The sequence below is a fragment of the Squalius cephalus genome (assembly GCF_949319135.1).
Source record: "Squalius cephalus genome assembly, chromosome: 7".
Lineage (NCBI taxonomy): Eukaryota > Metazoa > Chordata > Actinopteri > Cypriniformes > Leuciscidae > Squalius > Squalius cephalus.
The window spans coordinates 42,772,107-42,779,863 of record NC_137128.1 but is presented as its reverse complement, the minus strand read 5'-3'; positions in this window follow the sequence as shown (position 1 = coordinate 42,779,863).

The following is a 7,757-nucleotide window of genomic DNA, read 5'->3' as shown; positions in this document are numbered from 1 at the left end:
AAATATTAGACATAAAAATAAATATCTTACTTTTAATAATTGGTTTGATAAAAATATACTTTTAGTGAGTCAACTTTTAGATGATATGGTGTCTAGCTCTCTTATTAACACTTTATGCCAGAATTTTTCTTGCCACATTTTATATTCACCAATGTAAATTTTCAAAGAAAACTCCTTTTTTTATTTTCAAGAAAGAGTTTGATGTGTATCTAAACTCCTCGAGGAACTCTAAAAACTCTATACATAAGACTCTGTTATGGTGTAAAACATTTAAGCTAGTTTAATATTCTTTTAGTTTTTGTTTTGTAACCCTCATTATTGTTTATTAGTTTATTACTGTCTTGTTTTTGTTATTGTTGCATAATAAAAAAAACAGCTGCACATCAAAGCTTCAAGTAAAAACATTCTATTAACATTTTTACGCCTTACTTTTTATTTGATTATAATACTCTTCTCTCTTTTCTGTCACTGTTATGTATTTGCCAACAAAGGAAAGAAATATGTTTTTGATCAATAAAATCCTTACAATTTTTCAAGTGTTCTGTAGAGCATTTTGCCAACAGTTAGTTAACAGTTAATTGCCTGGAAATAAAGAAACATCTGCTGTAATGCATGTTGTTATATGAGGATGACACCAGACAACGCATTAGATTTATTGTTACGACAATACTTTATGCATTTAAAGCAATGTTAACACATATGGATGTCTTTCTTTCAGGTTTCTTAAAGAACCAATCTTACCAGGAGTGGGGTTTGAACCCACGTGAACATTTGTTCATTGGATCTTAAGTCCAACGCCTTAACCACTCGGCCATCCTGGTGTGCTGTCATTATTGTGATAATTATCCCCACATACTATATCATCAAATAATGGTGAAGTAATATTGACAGTTTTTAGTAGTTGTAGTCAAGTTTTTTTCTCCCCCAGTATCCTCAATATCTCTTTTCATTCTTTTACTTTTCAAAATCTAAAAGCAAAACCATAGTCTAAAAATCCAAATAAGTGATTTTAAAGGATGGTTAAAACATCAAAATTAATATTGATATCATGTAAGCTAACGCTCAGTACGAGTAACAAAGTTAGGCCTATTTATATAGGCCTACATATTGAAATACTTAAATTACAACAAGCTAATTATTTCTTTCTTTTTCTTTAAGGTGCAGAACAGGAATGTCCCAGCACGGACTAATGTAAGGACAAAAAATTCACTGTAAAGTGTGCTTGAGTCCAAGTGCAGTGCTTTGTCTGGATACAGCATTTTGTGGCCTTTAGTGCCTTGAATTTAAGACCATCTGCAACGCCTCTGGTATTGTCCAATCCAATATTACCCCATTAAAATTACAGTATCGATGCTAGCTCAATTACCAACAATTTACTAATACAGACCATTATAAATCAATAGTACTTAACCTTTAGTGTCTGTTAGCATCAATAGACAATTATATCAATAATCAATTATAAAATATAAGATAGCATCATGTTACTGATACGGTCTGCCAGGAATAAACTTACACAAAATTTATTTTTAATACTTAGAAATGCATAGCAGTTTTAAATCTCTCATAAGGAGTCTCGTGAAATTTCTTTTAATCACAAATATAGGAGTATTTTTATATCATCTGTTTGGTTGTTGATTTTCAAGAATCTCGAGTATGCAGTACTCCAAGATTGTTGTTATCATCACCTAATCTCTCAGTTTTAGAGAGCTTTTCTACTAAAGCTTCTACCAGGAGTGGGGTTCGAACCCACGAGGACATTTGTCCATTGGATCTTAAGTCCAACGCCTTAACCACTCGGCCATCCTGGTCTACAAAGAATGTCCAAACATAGATCAATGTAAGGGTAAATAATTAACTATAAAGTGTTCTTAACTAGGATCTGAGATCTCCATATCTGATCAAAGTGGCTTTTTGGAGTGGGTTAAACTGTGTGATGTTCCTACAACATTACATATGCATTAAGCACTACTGTTTTTCAGAATATGGAGTAAATCAAGTCTAAACCGTATGTACAACCCCAGTTTTGAGCACAGTAAACTTCTAGCAGGAGTGGGATTCGAACCCATGTGGTCTTTTGTCCATTTACGCCTTAAAGTCCAACAGAAATCAAAATTGACCCTATTTACTTTGTTAGCACATATTACTAGTCTTGTGGTGAAAAATTAATCCGTGCAAGTTAATACACAGAAAAAAACTGTTTGCCGTCGTAATCTTTAATCAAAGTCTGAAAAGTTACTTCCGGTCTGGAATGGCTGATGATGTAGGTTTGACGGCTTGGGTTGGGAAACGCTTAACCACTCCCCTCAAACCGTTAGTCTGCTATGAGTGAGAGATGGAGAGGAGGAGTGCTAAAGTAAAACCCTGCCCTCTGTTCAATATTCCTTTTCACTGGGAAATACGTCACACAACACTGGAGAAAAGTCGTTTGCAACTTCCGGTTCACGCAGACTTTAACCACACGGCCACCCTCTCAAACAGCATCTAATATGGTTGTCTTTCAAACACAGAAAAATGGGAAGGAAAAAAATGTATCATAAAGTGTCCTTAACTAGAATCACAACATTAGCTGACCGATCCAGACAAAGTAAAGTATTTGCTGTTCCTTTGACAAGCCACTTTTATTCACAATCTGGATTGAATCATGTCTGAGAATAACCTTTCGCAAACTCTAGTTTCGAAGAGCTCTTCTACTAAAGCTACTACCAGGAGTGGGGTTTGAACCCACGAGGACATTTGTCCATTGGATCTTAAGTCCAACGCCTTAACCACTCGGCCATCCTGGTCTACAAAGAGTGTCCAAACATAGGTCAATGTAAGGGGAAATAATTAACTATAAAGTGTTCTTAACTAGGATCTGAGATCTCCATATCTAATCCGATTGATCTGGTCAAAGCGTTTTTTTGGAGTGGATTAAACTGTGTGATGTTCCTACAACATTACATATGCATTAAGCACTACTGTTTTTCAGAATATGGAGTAAATCAAGTCTAAACCGTAAGTACAACCCCAGTTTTGAGCACAATAAACTTCTAGCAGGAATGGGATTCGAAACCATGTGGCCTTTTGTCCATTTACGCCTTAACCATTCGGCCACCCTGGTCTCAAAACAGCATCTAATATGGTTGTCTTTCAAGAATAATGGAAAGGAAAACAATTAATCATAAAGTGTCCTTAACGAGGATCACCACATTATCTGACCGATCCAGACAAAGTAAAGTGGCTTTTTGGAGTGGAGTTAAGCATTTGGTGTTTCTTTGACAAGCCACTTTTATTCACAATCTGGATTGAATCATGTCTGAGAACAACCTTTCGCCAACTCTAGTTTCGAAGAGCTCTTCTACTAAAGCTACTACCAGGAGTGGGGTTTGAACCCACGAGGACATTTGTCCATTGGATCTTAAGTCCAACGCCTTAACCACTCGGCCATCCTGGTCTACAAGGAGCTTTCAAACATAGGCCAATGTAAGGGAAAATAATTAACTATAAAGTGTTCTTAACTAGGATCTGAGATCTCCATATCTGATCGGATTGATCTGGTCAAAGTGGCTTTTTGGAGTGGATTAAACTGTGTGATGTTCCTACAACATTACATATGCATTAAACACTACTGTTTTTCAGAATATGGAGTAAATCAAGTCTAAACCGTATGTACAATCCCAGTTTTGAGCACAATAAACTTCTAGCAGGAGTGGGATTCGAACCCATGTGGCCTTTTGTCCATTTACGCCTTAACCATTCGGCCACCCTGGTCTCAAAACAGCATCTAATATGGTTGTCTTTCAAACACAGAAAAATGGAAAGGAAAAAAATTAATCATAAAGTGTCCTTAACTAGGATCACCACATTATCTGACCGATCCAGACAAAGTAAAGTGGCTTTTTGGAGTGGAGTAAAGTATTTGGTGTTTCTTTGACAAACCACTTTTATTCACAATCTGGATTGAATCATGTCTGAGAATAACCTTTTGCAAACTCTAGTTTCGAAGAGCTCTCCTACTAAAGCTACTACCAGGAGTGGGGTTCGAACCCACGAGGACATTTGTCCATTGGATCTTAAGTCCAACGCCTTAACCACTCGGCCATCCTGGTCTACAAAGAATGTTCAAACATAGATCAATGTAAGGGGAAATAATTAACTATAAAGTGTTCTTAACTAGGATCTGAGATCTCCATATCTAATCCGATTGATCTGGTCAAAGCGTTTTTTTGGAGTGGATTAAACTGTGTGATGTTCCTACAACATTACATATGCATTAAGCACTACTGTTTTTCAGAATATGGAGTAAATCAAGTCTAAACCGTAAGTACAACCCCAGTTTTGAGCACAGTAAACTTCTAGCAGGAATGGGATTCGAAACCATGTGGCCTTTTGTCCATTTACGCCTTAACCATTCGGCCACCCTGGTCTCAAAACAGCATCTAATATGGTTGTCTTTCAAGAATAATGGAAAGGAAAACAATTAATCATAAAGTGTCCTTAACGAGGATCACCACATTATCTGACCGATCCAGACAAAGTAAAGTGGCTTTTTGGAGTGGAGTTAAGCATTTGGTGTTTCTTTGACAAGCCACTTTTATTCACAATCTGGATTGAATCATGTCTGAGAACAACCTTTCGCCAACTCTAGTTTCGAAGAGCTCTTCTACTAAAGCTACTACCAGGAGTGGGGTTTGAACCCACGAGGACATTTGTCCATTGGATCTTAAGTCCAACGCCTTAACCACTCGGCAACCCTTTACAGTCTGGATGGATGGAGGATGTTACAAATGATATGTTGTTTAGGTTTGAGCTTTCTCATCTTACTTCAAGAGTGTCTCAAACATAGATCAATGGAAGGGAAATTAAGTGTTCTTAAGTAGAATTGCCACATTCTGTCAGATTGATCCGGACAATGTGGCTTTTTGGAGTGGAGTAAAACCACCTGTGACAGGTTGCATAAACTGGATAGTGGTTCTGGATGATCTGGATAATGAAACCTATCAATGTGATGCCAATTTTTTCAATCTAAAATCAAAAATCAACCTCCTCAATGAAAAAGATAGAGAAGTAATTTAGAAAAAAGTATTTGGATGATGTAATAAAAGGCAATTGGAATAGTCTACCATAGTGTTTTTTTTTTTTTTTTAATTTCTAAAAGAGAGCAAGGAATGTTAATACTAAATCCCCAAAAATACTTTATCACAATAAAAAAAAAAAAAAAAAAACCTAACCACAAAAGTAATTACAAATGTGGGTTAAATGTTATTATTTTGGTGTGTTAAACATTGTATTGTTATGCTTCTCTCTGTAATTACTGTAAGCAACCCCATTTGCCAAGCATTTGTAATAGGGATAATAACAAATGTAATTTTAGTACAACATAATTTTAGTTGTTTTGTAACCATTTTTTGACATTTCTATGTCTGTGTAAGAGTGGAATTCCTGCAGTGGTTCAAGCTGCAAGACTGCCGAATGACTAAAGAAATGTTATTAGCAAGATGGTAGAAAACTGTCCATTTCTTGTCTATTCCACCCACTGCTACTTATACCAACGACAGATATAAGCGCAGTTACAATAGTTTAATATGTGGGAGAGCGTTGCGATAGAGAGTGACAATATTGTATTGCAATAGGTAACACTTCAAAGTCAATACCAAATAAAAGCTATTTAGCACATTAGTTGTAGTTGAAAAGGTGTAATGACAAAATATGGTTATGGTTACACTTAATATAGTTACAAAATAGATGTTTGAGATGATGATAACTTATACCATTAATCTTACCCAGCATGTAACATGTTACCTGAGAAAAAAATAGAGAGAGAGAGAGAGAGAGAGAGAGAGAGAGAGAGAGAGAGAGAGAGAAGAGGTGGTAAAGGAAGAGAGCCCCAAGAAAGGGACCCAGAGAGCCAGAGAGCCAGAGCACCAAAGAGCAGAGCATCAGTTACATCTTCTTTTATCCTTTCCCAGACCATGTGACTAAAACCCAATTGTGAGACATTCAAACTGACCAATCAGATAATTACAACTTCCCCCACACACTAACCCCTGGTTTCACAGACAGGGCTTAAGACTAGTCCTAGACTAAAATGTAAGTCTGAGCTGTTTCCACTGAAATAAACTTGCACTGACTGATCTTAAAAATATATCAGTGCCTTTTTAGTTTTAAGATGCACATCGGTAATGTTTCTTTCTAAGCATGTTTATAAAAATTACTTAAATGTCCTAATTGATCTATGGTCTAATCCTGGCTTAGTCTAAGCCCTGTCTGTGAAACCGGGCCTAAAGGTGTGACAATTCATAGACCCTCAAAGTACACACATCTTGGCTTACAGGCCTTGATCACTGTGTCTTTGGGATCACTGTCTTTGGGAACTTCAAATGGTCCTTGTGGTAGAAAGAGGGGGTGGAAAACAGGAAAGCAAATGTCTTTGTTAGTTTCAAATATCTTGGATTATTTTCAATCCTACATCTGTTTATGAACCTTGGCTTTCATTTGCACCTATTGTGTAATCTTACTGCCTGTTCCACCAGAGATATTCAACAATGAATGAAAACTGTGCCGACCAACCCCTGTGCCAACCAATCCTGGTCTTCCCTGCAAAATTCTTAGAAATGGCTTACTGTCTTTTTACCAATGTTGTTTTCAATTATTCACATTTTGTCAGACTACATTTCCTCTCCCCTGAATCATCTGCCCCTGTTTGACAAACTAAAAATAGATGTTTTCTCATATTAAAGATTGATGCATCAAGCATTTGTTTGTCTACAAAAGCATGAAGGATAGCTTACCTCTACAAAATCCCACACATCTCTGAAAAGATCAGCATTTCTCCAGATGCATTTCACAAACAGCTGCTTATATATTCAGCTGTGAAATTAGGTTACATTTTAAAGTCAATCCGCCAGTGCGCGCTCCACGAGCCATGATGAGGACGCGCACACGCGCTTCAGTCGAAGAGAGAGAGAGGGACTGTGAGTGTGACTTCAGTCTGTCGAGTCTGAATTGAGCAGATCACTCTGTTGGAGGAGTTACAGGGATATTTCGTGTTTCTTGGGTCATCACACAGTGACTTTAATATGACGGTTCTACATCTGTGCTTATTCGCGACTTTTTGGAGAGCTGTAAGTATTTAATGTTATACATTTTCTCCATATGACCATTATATAAAAATACTTTTAATGGATTCCTTTCAGAATGTACTGAACTTGCCTATTCGTTTTTTTATGTCTTGCTCAGATTTCTGCAAACTATTGCTGAGTTATGTGCATCTGTCAGAATACATTTATGGAAATATGGTTACAAAGACATCCGTAGTAAAAACGCTAAAGGAAACATATTGGAATTTCCATCATAACATGGAATCTAGAATTCTGAAAAGTGAAAAAACGTATGCTTTCTTTTGCACTATATATTTAGCAAAGTAGGAAAACTGTACCAACTGTTTAATTTTTATCCCAATACGCTTCTTTTGCATTGACTTCAAATTATAATAATAATAAATATATATATATATATATATATATATATATATATATATATATATATATATATATATATTTATTTTATTTTTTTTAGCGCAATTTTCCTACGGACAAAATTGCGATTGTTAACTCACGATTTCTGTTCTGTCTGTGCGCACCAATCTTGCACTTCTATCTCCTCCTCAACCAGACCACCTAGAGACTTCGGGTTTTCGGCATTATGTTAAGGAAGGTCTAATCTCGGGAACGCACACAAAAAAAAAAAAAAACATAAAAAGATTTAATATCTCTTAG